The following is a 24,766-nucleotide window of genomic DNA, read 5'->3' as shown; positions in this document are numbered from 1 at the left end:
ATATTCCAACCTCTCAAATACCTGAAGAAAGAAGTCATATATAGCTTGTCTTCTCTCTGTGTCAAATATCCTCAGTTCCATCAAGTGATCTTCATGTAGAATTATCCTGGTTGTCATTTTCTGGACACTGTTTAAGTTATCAAATCATTTAATTTAAATACCTTTAATAATGAAAAATAATGCAATGACATGGAAGGAGCATGGGCCTTATACTGAGAATTGGCTTCTAAATTTGCCACTGAAAAGTTTATTGATCTTTGGTAACATTTTTAACCTTACTGAACTAAACTCACTTATCTGTAAAATTAAGGAACAAGGTTTCTTCCATCTCTAGAACACCACAATACTAATATTGGATACCATGGGTGGGCAAATGATGTTCGGGGGACTTGATATTCAACTTATTTTTATACCCTAGAAAGTTAGAGGCACACTTCCTCAAACTGGGAAAAGTTCAAAACCAAGCAATTCTATCATTTCCACTACATACTGTGTGTATTGTCAGCATCTGGAGCATAAATTAAAAAAGATTTTTTGAGTAATTTCCTAACACATGGCATGTGCTGAATGGAGCTTTCTAGGACTTCTACAATTGCTAACTTCAACACTCACCTCTAATATATTCCGACTTAAAGTGTGCAACCTTGTTTAAAATGCACTGCTAAAGCATATATTTTCATGTATTGCTATGTCTGAATGCATGATAACCAGGTTGAAAATCAAATTATCTGTGTTAGGGTGAATATTATAGTGTGAATACTGCCTGCTGTGCTGTGAATGAATCTTGTAAACACAATCAAATGCATCTCTCCCTTTCTCAACGCATACCACCCCCCCACAAGAAAAGCAATTCTTCACCTTCTGCCATCCCATTGTCACAGCGGTTCATGTTTATTGTGGGTGACATCTTCAGCTACGACGCAGCATGAGTTCTGCCATGTTGTAACTGAGCGTTCTCTTTGGAAAATCAGCATTCAGATTAAAGTTGTTTCATGAATAATGAAAAAAAAATAAATATCACCCTTATACCGGAGGTATGCAAAATGCTTTGTTTAACTAAAAGTGTCTGCTGAGAAATTCTCTGGTCTCTCAAGCTGTGGGCTGTTTTATTGAGGGCAAAGAGGAGACATTTAGATGGGCTTGTTTTCACTCCATTGCTAATTTTCTATGTGTCCCAGCGAGGGGGGTATGTTTGTGTTCTTAGCTGAGAAGCTACAAGCTTTAGCAAGTGACAGTCATGAGCCCAAAGCTGAGAATACTAGGTTTGCCTAGTCAGAAGTCAAGACTCCATGGCTTGCAGACTGTCAAGAGTTCTTCATTCCTGGATCTCCTGGTTTAGAGTATTTCCCAAGATCCTCTTCAAAAGCATCCCAGAGAGCTACTTTAATCATTTCTGAAGGTGCTTGGCTTTAGCAGCAGTAAAGACAAAAAAGAAAAAAAAAGAGAGAGATTTTTTTTTTTTTTCTGATGAGATGGACTCCATTGCACTGATGTAGGGCCATACAAGGCAAAGTTATTTTAAGATCTAGGTAAATGATATTCTCAGCACAATTGTAATGGATCTTCCTTTAAGCTGGCAGCATCATTGCCTGTTACTGCCAGTTCTCTAAAGATCACAATTACAAATTTCAGGAAGAAAAAACAAACAGTGAATTATGGGGTTAGCCTGACCAGTTCTTTGCCTAATAACTTTGGTTTTTCCAGGGTTGATGGCTACAGGCAAAAAAGAAAAAAAATATCACATTCTCAGTGCTTAGTAGAGCACCTGGCGCATAGGAGTCTCTTAAAACGTTTATTGATTGATTGTCCATTCCCCATATCCACCCATAAACACATATATGCAGGTAAAATCATGTTCAAATGAATATCCAAGATCTCTTCCAAAGGAGAACAAGTCACCTATGTTCTCTCCCTCCTCAAATTATTCCATATATAGTTTTCTAATTATGTTTTGAGTAGAATGTAAACTCCTTAAGGGTAGAGATTATTTTCATCATTGGAATCTATAGCACATAGCATAGAATCTTCCACCTAGTAGGTGCTTAAAAAAAAGTTTTGATTCCAGCAGTTCTACCATGTCCTCTTGGTTGGAATTGGGTGTGGTGTGTGATGGGAGGTAATGTGTTAATCATATTATTACAAGACTCATCTGCCATCCTCCATCTTTCTGCAATCCTCTTGACCACCCCCCCCTCAACTGGCAGACTCCCTTCTTGAGTCATTTTCCATCAACCAACAGTATAAGCTGTGCCCTCTAAAATGCAAGGCCAGGCAACTGCTCTTATTCACTGTGCCCTCGGGATAGATCTGAACAGTTGAACCAAGTAGCTAATGCTTTCTCTTTTTTTAAAAAAAAATGTTCTTTTATTTATTTTGAGAAATATTTCCCAAATACATTTTAATCTGGTTCCAATGTTGCTGGCTGCATGGGCCTCACGCATAAATAATGTTTTCAACCTCTTCCTACTTGCTTTGAATTTAGGTTTTGATAACTCATTTTTTATGTTTCCTTCCCCCTCTCAGGGTGTACCCAGTTTCTGAGACAGCATGAGTCAGTGCCACCCTCCCTTTAAACAAACAACAGGTTCAGGCCCAGTTCTTTCCCATATTTCATCTGGAGCACTTCATGGCAGGGAAAAATTCCAAAGTTCACTAGAGAAGTATGACCAAGACCAAAGGCTTTTTCTATAACTTCTCAGCTACTAATTTGCATATATATTATCTTCTCAATATAAGAATTGCATCCTTTGTGGAAAGTGAATGAATGGCACTAGCTGGTGAACATCAAGTATGACCTGTTCCCCAAAATTTGAAAAATATGTTTCTCTAAATAAACAATCCACAAATGATTCTGGAAATATGAATATATATATATTCATAATTCAAGCAAATACATCTAATGCTTATGGCTTTTAATTAAATATAACACTTCTATTGTAACTTAAGATGATTTTCTAGTAATAATTTTATATAAATACTTTACCTCAGGAAATTGTTTGGTACATGAGATAACCAAGAAAGGCTAAAGCTATTAGGGAAAACAGAAGAAACAGTTTGGAGTTAAGTGAAAGAAAAGAAAAATAAAAGACCATTCACAGACCATTGTCAAAGCCAGAATGAGTTGGCAGATCATGAAATATTTCTTCAGGGAGGAAAATAACAAAGCCTGATCGGGGATATTTTAATACCTGTACTCAAATGCTGACACAGAAAATTAGCTTTAAAAAAAAGGATTAATGTTTCTTAACATATTAAAAATATATTTCTTTTGTTTTTAAAGCAATTGGGGCTAAGTAACTTGCTCAAGGTTACAGGGCCAGTTATTTCTGGGTGTGGTGCTAAGTATCAGAGCCTGGATTCGATCCCAGGTCATCCTGACTCTGGGGCCGGTGCTCTTACTCACTGTGCCACCTGACCGCCCCTAAGCAATTGGGGTTAAGTAACTTGCTTAAGGTTATGTGGCCAGGTGTTTCTGGGTGGGTGCTAAGAGTCTGAGCCCAGATTCGATCCCAGGTCATCCCAACTCTGGGGTTGGGGCTCTTACTTGCTATGCTACCTGGCTGCCCCTCAATATATATTTCTTGAAGAACTGTAGATATGGGTACCTATCATTCAGTGAATGACCAAACATAATTGTATAGTAATATAAGCAGATATTATTGTGCAGCAAGAACTTGGAAATGTGAGGAGGTTTGTACAAATGGACATAGTACAAGATATCTAGAATGAAAAGAACAACATATACAATGACTCCAACAATGTAAATAAAAAAAAGATTATAAAAAAATATAGTTGAATAATGGAAAAAAGCAATGAACATCTTGGAGAAGTAAAACATAAATTCACTTCAGAGATTTGGAAGAACTATTTTACTTTTGACTTTCATACAAAAAGTTCATAGCAGTAGGGGTGGAGGTGAAAAGTTTCCATTCAAATAAATAAAAAGAAAAATTTGCTTAAGTTTCTTGGAGATGTTTGGACTATAAGAGGAGAGAAGAATTTAGGTTGGAAAGATAGAGGAAAATTTAAACAACACAATACTAGACTAGAAACTGGTCCAGATTCTATATGTTTTCTTTTTATAAATTTTATTTAATATTTATTTTTCCCAACAACATGCAAAAACAATTTTAACATTTTTTTTAGATTTTAAGTTTCAACTTCTCTCTCCCCCTCTCCTCACACCCTCATTGAGAAGGCAAGCAATTTGACATAACTAATACATGTGTAATCATACAAAGCACATTTCCATGTAAGGCATTCTGTGAAAGAAAACACAGACAAAAGAAAACAACAAGAAAAATAAAGAAAGTAAAAAAATGTCTTTTTTAATCTGTAATTCAGACTCTACCAGGTCTTTCTCTGGAGATGGATAGCACCTATCAATAAGTTCTACAGAAATAGTCAATGTATTGCTGAGAATAGCTAAGTTATCCATAGAAGGTCAACATACAATATTGCCGTCACTGTGTACAATGTTCTCCTGGTTCTGCTCATTTCACTATGCATCAGTTTGTGTATCATGTTCTTGCATTGGTTCTATGTTTTTCTGAGAGCATCCTGCTCAACATTTCTTAAAGCACAATAGTATTCTCTCATATTATATACAACTTGTTTAGCCATCCCCCAATTGTTGGACATCCCCTCAATTTCCAATTCTTTGTCACCAATAAAAGAGCAGCTATAAATATTTTTTGTATACATAGGTCCTTTTCCTTTTTGTCTTTTCATGCCTTCAGGATACAGACATAGTGGTATTGCTTAGTCAAAACCTTGGTCAAAACCACTGCATGGTTTTATAGCCCTTTGTGCATAGTTCCAAATTGCTCTCCAGGATGGTTGAATCAGTGTACAACTTCACCAATACATTAGTATTTTAACTTATTAATCACCTCCAACATTTGTCATTTTCCTTTTCTGTCACATTGGCCAATCTGATAGGAATAAGGTAGTAGCTCAGAATTATTTTAGTTTGTATTTCTCTCACCAACAGTGATGCAGAGCATTTTTTTTTTCATATGACTATAGATAGTTTTGGTTTCTTTGTCTGAAAACTGCCTGTTAATATCCTTTGACCATTTACCAATTGAGGAATGATTCTTATTTCTCAAAATTTGGATCAGTTTTCTATATGTTTTAGAAACAAAGTCTTTATCAGAGAAACTCAATGTATTTTTTTTTCATGGTTTTGATTAACAAATATGTATTTCCCTCCATCTATTGTCCTTGTTTGTCCTACTTTCTTCTTTTACCCTGTCCATTCTCAAAAGTATTTTGTGTTTGGCTTTTATCACACCCTGTCCCAAACTGCCCTCCCTTCTATCAACTCCCCCCCCCCCTTTTCTAATTCCATTCCCTTCTTGTTTTTCTATGTGGGAAGATAGATTTCTATACCAGCTGAATGTGTACATTATTCCCTCTTTGAGCCAGTTCCAATGAGAGTAAGGTTCATGTGCTCCCCTCCTTGCTTTCTCCACTTTTCTTTCCACTGTAAAATTTCTTTTAACATCTTTTATATCATATAATTTATTTCATTCTACCTCCTCCTTTCCCTTCTCCCAGTGCATTCTTTTTCTCATTTCTTTATTTTTTAGATTAATTATACCATCACATTTTACTCACACCTCAGCTTTCTGTCTATTCATACTCCTTCTAAGGATCAGAAAGATTTTAGGAGTTATAAATATCATTTTCTAATGTAGTAATATAAAATGTTTAACCTTATTGAATCTCTTATTATTTCTCTTTCCTGTTTACCTTTTTATGCTTCTTTTGCATCTTGTATCTGACAGTCAAATTTTATATTTAGCCTTGGTCTTTTTCTTAGGAAAACTTGAAAGCCCTCTATTTCACGGAATGTCTATTTCCCCCTTGAATTATTATACTTTGTTTTGTTGGGTAGGTAATTTCTGGTTGTAATCCTAGCTCTTTGCCCTCTAGAATTTCACATTCAAGTTCTCAGACATTTTAAGGTAGAAGCTGCTAAATCTTGGGTTATCCTGACTCTGGTTCCACCATATTTGAATTATTTCCTTTTGGGTGCTTGCAGTATTTCCTCCTTGATCTCGAGGGTCTGGACTTCGGCTATAGTATTCCTGGGAGTTTTAATTTGGGGACCTGATGATCAGTGGATTCTTTCAATTTTCATTTTACCTTCTGGTTTTAGAATAGCAGGGCAGTTTTCCTTGATAATTTCTTGAAAGATGATGTGTGGGCTCTTTTTTTGATCATGACTTTCAAGTAGTCCTATAATTCTTAAATTGTCTCTCCTGGATCTATTTTCTAAGTCAGTTGTTTTTCCAATGACATATTTCACATTTTCTTCCATTTTTTCATTCTTTTGACTTCATTTGATTGTTTCTTGATATCTCACAAAGTCATTAGCTTCCACTTGCCCAATTCTAACTTTTAAGGATTACTCACTGAAAAGTGAGCTTTTTTTGTACATCCTTTTCCATTTAGCCAGTTCTACCCTTTAAGGAGTTCTCTACAGTTACTTTTGGTATATCTTTTTTTTTCCCATTTGGCCAGTTCCGGTTTTTAGACATTTTTCTCCTCATTGGCTTCATGTATCTCTTTTACCATTTGATCTATTCTGTTGTTTAAGGTGTTATTTTCTTTAGGATTTTTGTGCCTTTTTTACAAAACTGTTGAATCTTTTTAATGATTTTCTTGCATCACTCTCATTTTTCTTGCCAATTTTTCCTCTACCTCTCTTACTTGATTTTAAAAATCCTTTTTGCGCTTTCCCATGGTCTGAGGCCAATTAATGTTTTTGTTTGAGGCTTTGGATGTAATCATTTTGACTTTGTTGTGTAGAGAAAATTGGTGAAAGAAACAGAAGATTGGTGCAAGTCTAAAGGGGAGATAAGTTTTCTGTGGTTGTCCAGTTATTTTGACAAAGGAAAGGAATTTGAGGATTGTCAAATTACTCAGAAATATTAATTAGCTGAAAAAAAGTTCTAATTAGTGGCTTAGAATTATAGTATAAGTGTCCAAAAGTAATTTTAATAAAGAAGACAAAAAATCTCTACTATTTTGGAAAGTAGTGGGAATTGTAAAAGGGATGAATCAACTGTTGGATATTTGAATTCTGTCAGTAGCTGAGTGATTGCTATCTGTTTGACAAGTGTAGCCTGATTTCCCTTTTGGAAGGTAAGGTAAAGGGATGAAAATTTTTCACTGTAACCCTGGAATAAGCAGTTTCTAAACAAAAATAATAAAGGCTTCAATGGAAAAAATGATTCTGAGGTGGGAGGAGGAGACTTGGAACTTCTCAGGATAATGAAGAATGGAAAAGTGTTACATGAATGAGAAAAGGAAACATCACTTGAATAAATATAACTTAAAAATAGATTTGAGGAAATGGAACCAAGATGATGAAGTAGAATAAAAGCTCTCAATTGAGCTTTTCCAACAGTCCCCTCCAAAAAGCAGCAGGAGATCTGAGAGTTTTAAGCCAGAATTAGTGAGGGGACCTGGAAACTGATCAGAAATAGATTACAGGGGATCCCTGTGCTATCACTAAACATAGGACCAGATACTGTTTGGTAACTCCATTTCCAACAACTATTTCTCAGTCATAGCTGAAGGTCAGGTAGGAGCACTTCCAATCAGGAAGTAATGGAAGCCTTGGAAGAGAGCATTGCTCCTAGCCTCAAGGGAACAGGAAGCCTCAGGAGTGATATTGATTGCAATCCCAAGTAAACAGGACCTTTCCTGGGTAAGGACAAGAGTCCAGAACAGAAAGTAGTGACCATACTTCTCTCCAGATCACACCAGTGGAAGCACTGAAACTTCTAAACCCCTAGGACTAACTCTGAAAACAACAGTAGAAACAAAGCAAAACAAACAAAAAGAAAACTAAAGTTTGAGACAGTGACCCTCACTGCATCATTACAAACAGAATCCAATATAAACATAAATTTCCAAATCAAAACATAGGGTGGAAGAATGGACAAGCAATCAAAAAATAATCTGATCATAAAAATCTGCTATGGCAACATGGAAAATGAATATACAAATTTAAAAAAAGACAATGAAGTCAAAATAACTATAAGCAAAGCTTCAAAGAAAAACATGTGAATTGGATACAAGCTCAACAAGAATTCCTAGGAAAATTGTTTTCAAAAATCAAATAAGAGTGGTAGGGGAAAAATAGGCAAGGAAATTAAAATTATGAAGAGACAACAGCTTGGCAAATAAAAGGAACAAAAAAATGGAAAAAAACACTTTAAAATTGACTAATTGGAAAAAGAGTTAAAAAATTCATTGTTGAAAATAACTCCTTATAAAGCAGAATTGCCCAGTTGGATAAAAAGGCATAAAAGCTCGCTGAAAAAAATAATTCTTTAAAAATGAGGACTGGGCAAGTGGAAGATTATGACTTCATGAGACCTCAAGAAACAATAAAAATGTCAAAAGAATGAAAAAAAATAGAATAAAATGTAAAGTATCTATTCAGAAAAACAGCTGACTTGGAAACTAGGCCAGGGAGAGATAATGCAAGAATTATTGGACTACCTGAAAGTTATTTTAAAAAAAAAAGAGAGAACAGGCAACATACTTCAAGAAACTGTCAAAGAAAACTGCCTTGATATCCTCAAACTAAGAGGATAAAATAGGAATTGATATAATTACCAATAACCACCTGAAAGTGATCCCAGAATGAAAACTGTCAGGAATATTATAGCCAAATACCAGAGACCCCCAATCAAAGAGAAAATACTTCAAGCCACCAGAAAGAAACCATTCAAATATCATGAACCCTTAGTCAGGATGACACAAGATTTGGCAGCTACTGTGTTAAAGGAGTGGGTGGTTTGGATTATGATATTCTGGAAGACAAAAAAAAAACTGAGGTTACAGTCAAAAACAACCTACCCAACAAAACAGTATAATTATTCAAAGGGGAAAATCGGTATTTAATATAATAGAGGATTTAAAAGAATTTCTGATGAAAAAAAGAGCTGAATAGAAAAATATAACTTTGAAATACAAGACTCACTAGCAGCATAAAAAGATAAAGATGAAAAAGAAACAATAAAAGAATTCATTAAGGTTAAAATCTTTACCTATCTATATGGGAAGATAAAACATATCTTCTAAGAACATGTCCATTATTATGGCAGTTAGAAGTATTCTACATCAAAAAAGAATGGGGTAATGAGACACTTAAGGTGGGATGATGTAAAAAAAAGAATAGGCAAGAAAGAGTTATGCATTGGGAGAAGGGGAAAGGGAGATTAAGAATGGTGAAAATTAGCACATAAAAGAGATATGCAAGGAAGAGCTTTTATAGGGATGGGAAAGTGGTGAAGCAGCAATGGGTAATGCTTGAACCTCCCTCACATCTAAATTTGTTCAAAGAAAGAAAATGAATATATGTATACACACACACACACTTAATTGGTAATATAAATATATCTTATCCAACAGCAAAGTAGGAGGGGAAAGGGACAAGTGAAAGGGGGGATGTTAATAAGAGTCGGGTCAAATAAAAGAAGTCAGTGGCTGGAAGTATAGTAGACTTGAGAGGAGAGATGGTATAACAAGAGGGAAAGAAGAATAAAACAGAAGAAAACATGATGGAGAGAAATGTACAGTTAATAATCATAAATAAAATGGAAGCAGATCGCAGAAGGGATTAGAAACTAGAATCCAATAATGTTATTTAAAATTTTATTTTTTTATTCTGAACTTAAAAAATAAAACAACTATTTCCATAACATGGTAGAACAGAAAAAAAGATGATTTTCCTGAAACTGCAAATCTATTATTTGCATCTTGCTATTTTTCTTTTAAAGATATAACAAAAATTTCATGAAACTTTGTTTTTTTACTTTCCTTTTTTTTCTTCCCTCTCCCCTGCCTTCAAGATGGCTAGCCTATCATTACACACACACACACACACACACACACACACACACACACACACACTGTATGTATGTATGTATGTATGTATGTATATATGTATGTATGTATGTATGCATAGAAAACAATCAAAACAGAAGGACAGAGTTAAAATAAGAGGCTGAGGACAATCTATTATTCATCAGCTGAAGAAAAAAAGGAAGGAGTAGCAATTGTGATCTTAGACAAAACAAAAGCAAAAATAGAACTAATTAAAAGGAATAGGCATGGAAACTACATTTTGCTTAAAGGTTCCATAGACAATCAAAACATAAATGCACCAACTGGTATAGCATACCACTTTCAAAAGGGAAAAAGTCAAATGAATTACTGGAGGAAATAGACAATAAAACTAAATTAGTTGGGGGAATTCAACCTTCATCTATCAGACATAGATAAATCTAACCATAAAATAAATAAGAAGTGAAGGAAATGAATAGCATCTTAGGAAAGTTAGATATGACAGACATATGCAGAAAACTGAATGGAGATGGAAAGGAATATACTTTTTTTCTCAACGTACATAGTATCTTCACAAATACTGACTATGCATTAGATCATAAAAATCTCACAAGCAAATTCAGAAAAGTAGAAATATTAAATACATCTTTTTCTGACCACAGTATAATAAAAAGTACACTCAATAAATGGACATGGAAGCACAGATTAAAAATTAATTGGAAACTAAACAATTTAATTCTAAAGAATGAATGCATGGGGGTAGGGGAGTGGTGAGGTGGCACAGTGAATTGGGCACTGGCCCTGGAGTCAGGAGGACCTGAGTTCAAATCTGCCCCAGACACTTAATACAAAGCTAGCTGTGTGACGTTGGGCAAATCACTTAACCCCAGTTGCTAAACCTTCCCCCCTCCAAAAAGCAAAGAAATAAAAAGGAATGGGTCAAAGAATAAATCGTACAATCAATCATACAATAAATGATTTCATCAAAGAGAATGAGGACACTGAGAAAATATTCCAAAATTTGTGGGATTCAGCATTATTTTGGGGAAATTTTATATTTCAAATGTGTACATCAGTAAAAGAGAGAAAGAGTAGATTAATGAATTTAAACATGCAACAAAATGGATTGAAAAAGAACAAATTAAAAACCCCCAATTAAAAAACAAAATGGAAATCATGAAAATTAAAGGAGAAATTAATAAGATAGAACATTTTTAAAAGACCATTGGACTAAAGAAATCCAACAGCAAGAGATAGAAAGAGAAATCTGATTTAAAGTTACTGTAGACATTATAAAATATTTGGGAATCTACCTGCCAAAACAAACCCAGGACCTATATGAACACAACTATAAAACACTTTTCACACAAATTAAGTCAGATCTAACTAATTGGAAAAACATCAATTGCTCATGGCTGGGTTGAGCTAATATAATAAAAATGATATTTTTACCTAAATTAAATTACATATTTAGTACCATACCAATCAATTTACCAAAAAAAAAATACTTTATAGAACTAGAAAAAATAGTAACAAAATTCATTTGGAAGAACAAAAGGTCCAGAATATCAAGGGAATTAATGAAAAGAAATGCTAGGGAAGGTGGCTTAGCTTTACCAGATTTTAATCTGTATTATAAAACGGCAGTTATCAAAACTACTTGGTACTGGCTGAGGAATAGAGCAGTGGATCAATGGAATAGATTGGGTATACGAGACCCAGCAGTCAATGACTATAATAATCTATTCTTTCATAAACCCAAAGACCCCAGTTTTGGGGATAAGAACTCACTATTTGAAAAAAACTGCTGGGAAAACTGGAATATAGTGTGGCAGAAACTGGGCATAGACCATTATCTAATACCGTATACCAAAATTAAGTCTAAATGGGTTCATGATCTAGGTATAAAGGCTGATATTGTAAGCAATCTGGGAAAGCAAGAAAAAATCAATTTTATGGAGAGGGGAAGACTTCATGACCAAACAAGAATTAGAGAGCATTATAAAATGCAAAATGGATAACTTTGATTACATGAAATTGAAAAGCTTCTATACAGGGGTGGCTAGGTGGTGCAGTGAATAGAGCACCAGCCTGGGAGTCAGGACTAACTGAGGTCAAATCCAACCTCAGACACTGAACACAAAAACTAGCTGTGTGACCTTGGACAAGTCACTTAAACCTCAATTGCCCTCCACACAAAACAAAACAAACAAAAAAAAAGCTTCTGTAAAAACAAAGCCAATGTAACCAGGATTAAGAAAGAAGTGGGAAATTGGGAAAGAATTTTTACAACCAATGTCTCTGATGAAGGACTCATTTTTAAAATATACAGAGAATTGAGTCAAATCTATAAGAATACAAGTCATTCCCCAATTGAGAAATGGTCAAAGGATATGAACAGGCAGTTCTCAGAGGAAGAAATTAAAGATATCTATAAGCATATGAAAAAATGCTCTAAATCACTATTGATTAGAGAAATGCAAATCAAAACAACTCTGAGGTACCACATCTCACCAATCAGATTGGCTAAGATGACAAAACAGGAAAATGATAAATGCTGGAGAGGATGTGGAAAATTGGACACTAGTACCTTGCTGGTGGAGTTGTGAACTGATCCAACCATTCTGGAGAGCACTCTGGAACTATGCCCAAAGGGCTATAAGTAATTTCATATCCTTTGACCCAACAATACCACTTCTAGGGTTGTATCCCAAAGAGATCATAGAAGTGGGAGGAAGACCCATATGTACAAAAATATTTATAGCAGCTCTTTTTGTGGTGGCAAAGAATTGGAAATCAAGGGGATACCCATCAATTGGGGAATAGCTAAACAAGATATGGTATATGATTGTAATGTAATACTATTGTGCCATAAAAAATGAAGAGCAGATGGACTTCATATTTACCTGGAGAGGCTTATATGAACTGATGCTGAGTGAGAAGAGCAGAATATAAAAATTTGTGCACAATTACATATACAACTTATGTGTGATGACCAATTTTGATAGACCGGACTCTTCTCAGAAATGCAGGGCTATAAGTAAACTCCAAAAGACTCATGACGGAGAGAGATGTCTACATGCAGATAAAGAACTAGAAAGAACAGAGTATGAATGCAGATTGAAGCAAATTACCTGTTCTCATTCTTTTTCTTGTTTGGTTTTGTTTCCTCTTTCTCATTGTCTATTCCATCTGATACAATCCTTCTTTATTACCTAACCAATGTCTAATTTGAAAGTATCTGCAGATCCTATGCCTGATTGTATGCCCCTATTGGGAGGGGGGAGAAGGCAAGGGAGGGGAAGAAAATTTGAAACTCAAAGAACTGGGGAACTGAATCTTTTAAACTCAAAATAAACGAACAAATTAATGGACCAAAAAAAAAAAAAAGGAAAAAAGACCATTGGACTAACAAACAAAATTAAGAGCTGATTTTATTAAAAAAAAAAACTAACAAAATAGGTAAAGCATTGGTTAATTTGATTAAAAAAAGGAAGAAAACCAATTATTATTATAAAAAATGAAAAGAATGTACTACCAATAAAAATGAAATAACATCAAAAATTAGGAGTTATTTTGCCCAATTTTATGCCAGTAAAGCTGACAATTTAAATGAAATGGATGGATTTTACAAAAATATAAACTTCGCTGATTAACAAAAGAGGAAATAGAGTACTTAAGTAACACTTTCCAAAAAAAAAAAAAGAAAAATTTAACAAACCATCAGTGAGCTACCTAAGAAAAAATGCCCAGGACCAGATGGATTTACAAGTGAATTCTACCAAACATTTAAAGAGTAATTAATACTGTATAAATTATTTGAAAACTATATAAAGAGGGAGTCTTACTAAATTTCTCTTATGACACAAATATAGTTTTGTATAAACTAAACCAGGGAGAGCAAAAAAAAAAAAACAAAGAAAACTATAGAACAATCTCCTTACTGAATATTGATGTAAAAATTTTGAATATAATATTAGCAAGTAGATAACACAAATATATCATAAGTATCATACTATGTTAGCACATGTGACTCTGAATTCAGGGCTTATTCAATATCTGGAAAACTATAAGCATAATTGACCATATTGATAATAAAAACAACAAAAATCTCCTGAATTTATCAAGAGATACAGGAAAATCTTTTGACATAAATTTTTGACATCCATTCCTATTTAAAAAACTAGAAAACAGGAAAAATTGAGTCTTTCTTAAAGTGAGAAACACTATCTATCTAAAACCAAGAGCGAGCATTATTTATAGTGGAGATAAATTTGAAACCTTCCCAATAAGAACAAGGATGAAACAAGAATGTCCATTATCACCACTATTATTAAATATTGTATTAGAAATGCTAGCTATAGGGTGAGGCCCAGATGACATGGGGGCAGCATGCGGCTAGACCTAGATGATGTGGGGGTGGCACGTGAAGTTGTGGAGAAGGCCTGGTTAATGTGGTGTTAAGTTGATCCACCAACCACAAGGGCAATTCCCAGGCCTATCACTGCAGGGCTGGGATCTGATGGAGCTGGGTAAGAGACAAATGCAGAGACTGTGGCAGTGGTAGCAGCTATTCCTGGCACTACCACAGCCTGGAAATTTAAAAAGCACCTATCTGAACTTCTAGGGACCAGGATGGCAAAGGGAACCCCTGCTACTCCAATCCTGCCCTTTGCCCATTAAAACACAGTAATTATTGCCCCAGAGCAAAATTTTAAACAATAAAGGTTTGGGAACCCTGAAGGAAGGGAATGACTAAGGCCCTGCCTCAAAATGGGCAAAAAAAGCAGACTGCAAAGACAAAGACTCTAGAATCCTATTATTGTGAGCAGGAGGAACCAAATTCAGAAGGACGTAGTATTGATGCCGCACCCACAGCTGAAGCCTCTACAGGGAATATGAACTGGTCTCAAGCACAGAAAGCACTCTTAAATGAGCTCAAAAAGGACTTTGAAAACCAAATTAGAGAGGTAGAAGATAAAATGAATAATTCTTTTGAAATCAAAATTGCAAAATTAGAAAAACATTACAGTGAAGAAAATAGCTCCCTAAAAAAAATGTGGGAACTAAAAATGAAATCTGAACATATGGAAGAGAAGCTTCAAAAAATGAGGGAAATAATTAGCTAAAAATTAGAATCAGCCAAATTGAAGGTAATGACTCTATGAGGCACCAAGAATCAGGCAAACAAAACATAAAGAATGAAAAATTAGAAAAAAGAGGTAAAATATCTCAATGGAAAAATAACTGACCTGGAAAACAAATCCAGGAGAGATAATCTGAGAATTATTGGTCTACCAGAAAATCATGATGAAAAACTGAACCTGGACAACATCTTCCAAGAGCTCATCAAGGAAAACTGCCCTGAGATCCTAGAACCAGAGGATAAAATACAAATTGAGAGAATCCACCAGTCACCTCCTGAAAGAGATCCCAAATTGAAAAATCCACAAAACGTTGCAGCCAAATTCCAGAACTCTCAGGTAAAGGAGAAAATACTACAAGCAGCCAGAAAGAAACCATTCAAATATCAATGAACTACAGTGAGGATCACGCAGGATCTGGCAGCTTCTACACTGAAAGAGAAGAGGGACTGGAACATGTTATTTTGCAAGGCAAAAAAGCTTGGGTTACAACCAAGGATCAGCTATCCACTGAAACTGAGCATAATCTTCCAGGTAAGGAGATGGTTATTCAATGATATAATGGACTTCCACACCTTCCTGATGAAAAACCCAGAGCTCAATGGAAAATTCAACCTCCAATCATGAGATTCAAGAGGGACATAGAAAGGTAAATAGGGAAAACACACACACACACACAATTTGTTATTTAATAAGAGCAAACTGTTTACATTTCTATATGGGAAGCTGATACCTGTTAATACTGAGAATTCTATACTTATGGCGACATCTAAAAGGGATATAGATAAATAGAGGGTGTGGGTAAAAATTACACAAAATGATGATAAAAAACCTTATCTGCAAAGGGACTGCAATTGAAGAAGAGGAAAGAATGAAGCAAGAAAGGGTAAATTATGCCACACAAAGATGCATAAAAACATATAGTAGAGGGAAAGAAGGGAGGGAGATTAACATTATATGAGCTTTGCCCTCATTGGTTCTGGTGTAAGGAGGGAATAACATAATCAATTAAGTATAGGATTCTATCAAGAAGACACATAAAATCTATCATAATAAAGGGAAAGAAGGAGGGAGTGGAGCCTTTCATGAGATATATTCTCATCAATTTTGGTTCGAGGGAGAAATACCATAATCCATTAAGTATAAAAATCTATCATAACATAGAGGAAGTAGGAGGGGAGAAGGGCTAAACAAAGGCAGGGAGGTTAGAGGGGAGGGAAGAAGTAGTAAGGGGGAAGGGTAGGAAAAGGGAGATGGGTGATAAGGAGGGAATACCGAGGGAAGCAGTGGTCAAAAGGAAACCAAGGAGAGGAAGGGAGAAGGGGAAAAATAAAAGCATAAACAGAGGAGGGAATAGGATAGAGGGAAAGATACAGATAGTAATAATAACTGTGAATGTGAATTGGATGAACTCTCCCATAAAATTAAGGTGGATAGCAGAATGGATTAAAAACTATAATCCTCCAATATTTTTTTTACAAGAAACACATTTGAAACAGGGGGATACACACAGGGTAAAGGTAAAAGGCTGGAGTAAACTATATCATGCCTCAGCTAAAGTAAAAAAGCAGTGGTAGCAATCCTTATCTCAGACAAAGCAAAAGCAAAAATAGATCTAATTAAAAGAGATAAGGGGCAACTAGGTGGTACAGTGAATAGAGCACAGGCCCTGGAGTCAGAAGGACCTAATTTCAAATCCGGCCTCAGACACTTAACACAAAAACTAGCCGTGTGACCTTGGGCAAGTTACTTAACCCCCATTGCTCTCCAAAAAGCAAAAAAAAGAAAGAGAGGTAAGGAAGGAAACTATATCCTGCTTAAAGGCATCATCGAATACGAGCAATATCATTAGTAAACATTTATGCACCAAGCGGTAGAGCATCCAAATTCCTAAAGGAGACGTTAAGGGAGTTAGAGGAAAAAATAGATAGCAAAACTATACTAGTGGGGGACTTCAGTCTCCCACTCTCTGAACTTGATAAATCTAACCTCAAAATAAACATGAAAGAAGTTAAGGAGGTAAATAGAATCTTGGTGAAGATAGATATTGTAAACCTCTAGAAAAAATTGAATGGAGTTAAAAAGGAATATACCTTCTCAGTGGTACATGGCATGTACACAAAAATCGAACATGTACTAGGGCATAAAAACCTCACAATTCAGTGAAGAAAGGCATAAATATTAAATGCATCCTTCTCAGATCATGATGCAATAAAAATTATATGTAATAAAGGGCCATGGAAGGATAGACTAAAACCTAATTGGAAACTAAATAACTTAATCCTAAAGAATGAGTGGGTCAAACAAGAAATTATAGAAACAATAAGTAACTTCATTCAAGAAAATGACAATAATGAGACAACATACCAAAACTTGTGGGATACAGCAAAAGCAGTTCTTAAGGGAACTTTTGTATCCCTGAATACGTACATAAATAAAATAGAGGTCAATACATTGGGCATGCAACTGAAAAAGCTAGAAGAAGAAGAAATTGAAGATCCCCAATTCAATACTAAATTAGAAATACTGAAAACCAAAGGAGAGATTAATAAAATTGAATTTAAGAAAACTATTGAATTAATAAATAAAACTAAGAACTGGTATTATGACAAAACCAATAAAATTGATAGACCCTTAGTCAATATCATAAAAAAAGAAAGAAGAAAACCAAATTATGAGTATCAAAAATGAAAAGGGTGAATCTTCCTCCAATGAAGAGAAAATCAAAACAATAATTAGGAATTATTCTGCCCAATTGTATGGACATAAATTTGACGATCTTAGTGAAATGGATGAATATTTACAAAAATATAAGTTGCCCAGACTAACTGAAGAGGAAGTACACTACTTAAATAACCCCATCTCAGAAAAAGAAATTGAACAAGCCATCAATGAACTCTCTAGGAAAACATCCCTAGGGCCAAATGACTTTACTAGTTAATTCTACCAAAAATTTAAAGGACAATTGACTCCAACACTTCACAAACTATTTGGAAAAATTGGAGAAGAAGGAGTCCTACTAAATTCTTTTTATGACACAAATATGGCAATGATACCTAAATTGGGAAGAGACAAAACAGAGGAAGAAAATTGCAGTCCAATTTCCCTTATGAATATAGATGCAAAAATTCTAAATTAAATATTAGCAAAAAGACTACAGCAACTTATCACAGGCATAATACACTTTGATCAGATAGGATTTATTCCAGGAATGCAAGGGTGGTTCAATATCAGGAAAACTATGAGTATAATTGATCACATCAACAAAACTAGCAGAAACCATACGATAATCTCAATAGACACAGGAAAGGCTTTTGACAAAATACAACACCCAATTCCTATTAAAACCACTAGATAATATAGGAATAAATGGAGTATTCCTTAAAATAATAAGTAACATCTATTTAAAACCATCAGCAAGTATTATATATAATAGGGATAAGCTAGAAGCATTTCCAATAAGATCAGGGGTGAAACAAAGATGTCCACTATCACCTCTCTTATTCAATCTGGTACTAGAAATGTTAGCAGTAACAATAAGAGAAGAAAAAGAAAGTGAAGGAATAAAATTAGGCGAAGAAGAGACTAAGCTATCATTCTTTGCAGATGATATGATGATATACTTAGAGAATCTTAGAGAATCAACTAAAAAACTACTTGAGATAATAAATAAATTTGGCAAAGTTGCAGGATACAAAATAAACCCAGATAAGTCCTCAGTATTCTGATATATCTCTAACAAAATCTAAGAGCAAGAGATAGAAAGAGAAATATCACTTAAAGTTACTGTAGACATAAAATATTTGGGAATCTACCTGCCAAAACAAACCCAGGACTTATATGAACACAATTACAAAACACTTTCCAAACAAATAAAGTCAGATCTAACTAATTGGAAAAACATTAATTGCTGATGGCTAGGTTGAGCTAATATAATAAACATGAAAATTTTACCTAAATTAAATTACATATTTAGTACCATACCAATCAATCAGTCTGTCAAAAAATTACTTTATAGAGCTAGAAAAATAGTAGCAAAATTCATTTGGAAGAACAAAAAGTTCAGAATATCAAGGCAATTAATGAAAAGAAATGCTAGGGAAGGTGGCCTAGCCATACCATATTTTTATCTGTATTATAAAGCAGCAGTCATCAAAACTACTTGGTATTGGCTGAGGAATAGACTAAGTGGATCAATATAATAGATTGGGCACACAAGGCTCAGCATCCAGTGACTATAGTAATCTACTGTTTGATAAACCCAAAGACTATAGTCTTTGGGATAAGAACATACTATTTGACAAAAACTGCCAGGAAAACTGCAACATAGAATGGCACAAATTTGGCATAGACCAATATCTAACACCATACACCAAAATAAAGTCAAAATGGACATATTATCTAGGTATGAAGGCTGATACTGTAAGCAATCTGGTAGAGCAAGATGAAACAAGTGTTAGAGAGCATTATAAAATGCGAAATGGATAATTTTGATTACATTAAATTGAAAAGCTTCTGTACAAATAAAGCCAATGTTACCAAGACTAAGAGGGAACTGGAAAATTGGGAAAGAATTTTCACAAGTGTCTCTCATAAAAGCCTCATTTCTAAAATATACAAAGAATTGAGTCGAATCTATAACAATATAAGCCACTCCCCAACTGATAAATCATCAAAGGATATGAACAGGCAGTTCTCAGAAGATGAAATTAAAGAGATAGATAGATAAATAGATAGATAGATAGATAGATAGATAGATAGATAGATAGATAGATAGATAGATAGATAGATAGATATAGATATATAATCATATGAAAAAAATGTTCTAAATCACTATTGATTAGAGAAATGCAAATCAAAACTACTCTGAGGTACCACATCTCACTGGCCAGATTGGCTAAGATGACAAAACAGGAAAATGATAAATGCTGAAAAGGATGTGGAAAAATTGGAACACTAATGCATTGTTGGTGGAGTTGTGAACTGATCCAACCATCCTGGAGCGCAATCGGGAACTATGCCCAAAGGGCTATAAATGAGTGCATACCTTCTGACCTAACAAGACCACTTCTAGGGTTATATACCAAAGAGATCAGAGAAGTGGGAGGAGGACCCGTATGTACAAAAATATTTATAGCAGCTCTTTTTGTGGTGGCAAAGAATTGGAAATCAAGGGGATACCAATCAATTGGGGAATGGCTGAACGAGTTGTAGTATATGAATGTAATGGAATACTACTGTGCTATAAGAAATGAGGAGCAGACAGACTTCATAATAACCCGGAGAGACTTATATAAACTGATGCTGAGCAAGAAGAGCAGAACCAGGAGAAATCTGTACACAATCAGAGACACAGCATATGTGTGACAACTAACTTCAATAGACTTGGCTCCTCTCAGCAATGTAAGGTTATAAGACAATTCCAAAAGACTCATGATTGAAAGAGATATCCAAATCCAGAGAAAAGAGATGTGGCATCTGAATGCACATTGAAACAAACTACTTGCTGTGTTTCTTTTTCTTATTTTGTTTCCTCTTTCCCAATGATCATTCCATCAGTTATAATCCTCTTTACAACTGACTAATGATTAACGTGAAAATATTTGTAGATTCTATATTTGCATGCATGTTGCCATGATGGGGGGAAGGAGAGGAAGGGGGAGAAAATTTGAAACTCAAGCAACTGTGGAACTGAATGTTGTAAACTAAAAGTAAATAAACAAATCAATTTTTTTTTAAAAAAAGTAATGCCACCTATAGCAATATAATAAGAAAAAGAAATTGAAGGAATAAAAATTCTAGGAAACAAAAGTATTACTCTTTGCACATGATATGATGTTATAATTAGAAAAACCCTCAGGAATCATCCAAAAAAATAAAACTAGTTGAAATAATCAAGAACTTCAGCAAAGTTGCAGGCTATAAAATAAACCCACATAAATCACCAGCATTTCTATATGCTACCAATAAAACCCAGTAGGCAAGAGATAGAGAGAAAAATTCTATTTAAAATAATTATAGACAATATAAAATACTTGGGAGTCTACCTGTCAAGATTGTTGCCCTTTGTAAAACTCAAAGAGGACCAAAATGACATCATTATGCTAGAGTTAAGTTTTGGTGTGTCTGAATGTGACTGATAAGACCAATACAAGCTTGGAATGCTCGACCACAGGTCAAGCACAAATAGTTTGTGTGAACTGTTAGGGTGAATACTTCAGATCTGCCCATCCAGTGTTTCCTTTGAGCTGTCTCAATTCTGGTTTGCTCATAGAATACAGAATCTTCTCTGATGTGGGCACACCATGCTGAGTGGTCCTATGTCAGTGTCTCCACATGTCACACAATCAATTTCAAAATTCTTAAGAGAGACCTTGAGAGTGTCCTTCTATTGCTTCTTTGGATCACCTTGTGAATGCTTATCCTGTATGAGTTCTCCATAAAACAGTGTTGTTGGTAAGTGTACATTTTCCATTCAAATAATGTGGCCAGTGCATCAGAGTTTTGCTCTCTGAATCAGGGTTTAAACGCTTGGTATTTTAGTTTGGGTAAGAATCTCATTGTCTGGTACCTTAACCTGCCAGGTGATCTTCAGAATGTTCTTAAGACAATTCAAATGGAAGTGATTCAGTTTCCTGGCATGGCTCTGGTATACTGTCCAGGTTTCAAAGGCATACATCACTGAGTTCAGCACACTGACTCTATAGACTTTCATTGTGGTAGTCAGTCTAATACTTTCTCTCTCCCATACCTTCCTTCAGAACCTCCTGTAATGGTATGGTAATTTGAAAATCTTCTCTGCTCCTTAATAGGCCAAATGTAATCACATGGAGTCCACAGGGGGATGAGCTTGCTGAACGGGTGGAACAGGAAGGTGGAGAAGGAAGGAGCAAGAGAGAGCCAGAAGACTGAGCAAGCAGCATGGAGGCAGAGAAGCTAGCAGGAATGAGACAGAGGCATTTTTGCTTATGGGGGGATGTTTTGTTTTGAAGGCATGATGTAGGGAAGGCTTGGCAATATTGGTGTTTGCTGTACTGGTTGTGTGTACCAACTTCTTGGTTGCTATGATGGATTTGGCTTTCTGTGTTGGGATTCGGCTTTCTGATGTTTGAATAAATGTTTTTGTTCTGTCTTCCCTGTGGAGAGTCTGTTATATTTTGTGATTCCCAACTACACAAGCATATTCATAGTCACTGTGGGTGCTGTGAATATCTCAGTGGCGTTATACCTCCCAAACACTGAACTAGCTCTGGCATTGTATGCATCAACTCCATTATCAATGTGTACATGCCTGGAAAGTACACTACTACGAAGGTAAGTGAACTTATCCACAACATTCAAAACTTCTCCATTTGCTGTAACTGATGGATCCATGTATGGATGGTGTGGTGGTGGCTGATGGAGTAACTGTGTTTTCTTGGTGTTAATTGTTAGGCCAAAATTAGCACAAGCAGCAGGGAATTGATACATATTTTGTCACATCGCAGTTTCAGAAGTTGCATGAGTACACAGTCATGTGCACAATCATTCAAAATGGTCGTGGCTTGTAGTCTTTTCAAATGGAAGAATTTACCCTCAGTGCAGTAGCTGTTCATACTCATTGGAAGCATTTGACAATATGTCTGAAAACGTCGTGCTAAAAACCATGAGAGGAAGCACACAGTCTTGTTTCAATTCATTGGTGATTGGGAAAGCAATAGAGCATTGTCCATTATCTAGAACTCGGGCAAGCATGTTTTTATGAAATTGACATACAATACAGATGAACTTCTCTAGGAAATCACATTTTGACATATTTTTTCCATGAGCCCTCACAACTAACATTATCAAAGTCCTTAGTCAGATCTACAGACTGTGTACAGACCTTTGTTCTGCTCCTGGCATTTCTCCTGGAGTTGTCATGTAGTAAATAATCATATCAACTGTTCCTTGGCCCTTTCTAAAGCCACACTAGCTCACAGGTAGATGACCATCTTCCAGGTGAAAGATTAGCCTATTAATGAGGACTAATGACCTGTCAAGACAAACCCAGGGGTTATGTGAATACAATTACAACACATTTTTCACAGAAAGAAAGAAATATCTAAACAGTTGGAGAAATATTAATTTCTCATTGGTAGACCAAGCCAATAGAATAAAAATGGTACTTCTAGCTGTCAGTTTATTTATTCAGTGCCATGCCAATCAACTATCAAAGAATAATTTTTTGAGCTAGAAAAATAGTAACAAGATTCATCTGGAAAACAAAAGATCAAGAAAATCAAGGGAATCAATGAAAAAATGTTAAGGAAGTTAGCTTTTAAGTTCCAGATTTCAAACTATATTACAAAATGGTAATCATTAAAATTGGATAAGAAACAGGTGGATCAATGGAATAGATTTAAGTATATAATACCTTATAGTAAATAACCAGAGTACTCTAGTATTTGATAAACCAAAAGATCAAATTTTAGGGGGTAAGAACTCACCATTTGACAAAAATTGCTTAGAAAACTGTAAAGCAGCTTGGCAGAAATTATGCATAAACTAGTATCTCAGTGTTTAGCAAGATGAGGTCAAAATGGGTAGTAAATGATTTAAACATAAAGGGTGATATCATAAGCAAATTAGGGGAGCAAGAAAAAAATGTACCTGTTAGATCTATGGATAAGGGAAGAATTTATAACCAAACAAGAGATACTATGCATCACAGTACATACAATGGATAATTTTGATTATGTGAAATTAAAAGCTTCTGCACAAATAAAACAAATGAAGCCAAAATTTAAAGGAAAGCAGAAAATGGGGGGGTAAATTTACAGCAAGTTTATATGATAAAGATCTCATTTCCCGAATACATAGGGAGCTGAGCCAAATTTATTATAATTTCCCATGTGATAGATGATGGCCAAAGCATATGAAGAGGCAGTTTTCAGAAGAAGAAATGAGAGCTATCAATAATCACTTGAAAAAAATGTTCTAAATCCTTAGTGATTAGAGAAATGCTAATTAAACAGCTCTGAGATATCACTTCATACCCATCAGATTGGTTAACAGCACAGAAAAGAGAAATTACACATGATAAGGAACTTAATACACTGTTAGTGGTACTGCATTCTGGAAAACTATTTGGAGATCAAAGAAAAGGGGGTCAAAGTGATCAAAGAAAAGGGAAAAGGACTTATCTGCACAAAAATATTCATAACAGCTCTTTTTGTGGTAGCAAAGAATTGGAAATCAAAGGGATGCCCATCAATTGGGAAATGGCTAAATAAATAGTGGCATATAATTGTGATGGAATATTATTGTACTAAAATAAATGGTTTCAGAAATGGATGATTTCAGAAAAACATGGAAGACTTTTATGAACTCATACAAAGTGAAGTGAGCCAAACCAGGAGAATATTACACACAGTATTAGCAATATTGTAAGGATGATCAGCTATGAAAGACTTTGCTACGCTGATCAAGACAATGATCCAAGACAATGCCAAAGGATGCATGATAAAAATGCTATCCACCTCCAGAAAGAGAACTGACAAAATCTGAAAACAGATTGAAGCATATTTCTTTTATACTCTTTATATTCATTGTTTTTTGTTTGTATTTTCTTCTGCAATGTAGCTAATATGGAAATATGTGTTGCATGATTTCACATTTATAATTGATATCAAATTTCTTGATTTCTCAAGGAAGAGTGAGGGGAGGTAAGGAGAAAATTTTGAACTCAAAAAAATTTTAATTGATTGTTGGACAACAGTATGTTGCTT

The 24,766-nt window shown here is 34.9% G+C and overlaps 1 long non-coding RNA gene across 1 annotated transcript in view; it reads left to right on the top strand.

Annotated features, from left to right (window-relative positions):
* Positions 1–22,172, top strand: part of LOC138146934 (uncharacterized) — a 175,526-nt gene extending 153,354 nt beyond the window's left edge. The window contains exon 3 of the long non-coding RNA XR_011164651.1: positions 21,830–22,172. This is a non-coding gene — a long non-coding RNA (uncharacterized lncRNA). The remainder of the gene's footprint in view (positions 1–21,829) is intronic.
* The last annotated feature ends 2,594 nt before the right edge of the window (positions 22,173–24,766 follow it).

This window comes from Petaurus breviceps, unplaced genomic scaffold (genome assembly GCF_028583685.1).
Source record: "Petaurus breviceps papuanus isolate PSGF00001 unplaced genomic scaffold, PetGlider_PUasm1.0 90775, whole genome shotgun sequence".
In the NCBI taxonomy this organism is placed as follows: domain Eukaryota; kingdom Metazoa; phylum Chordata; class Mammalia; order Diprotodontia; family Petauridae; genus Petaurus; species Petaurus breviceps.
This window is presented reverse-complemented; position numbering and strand designations above follow the sequence as displayed.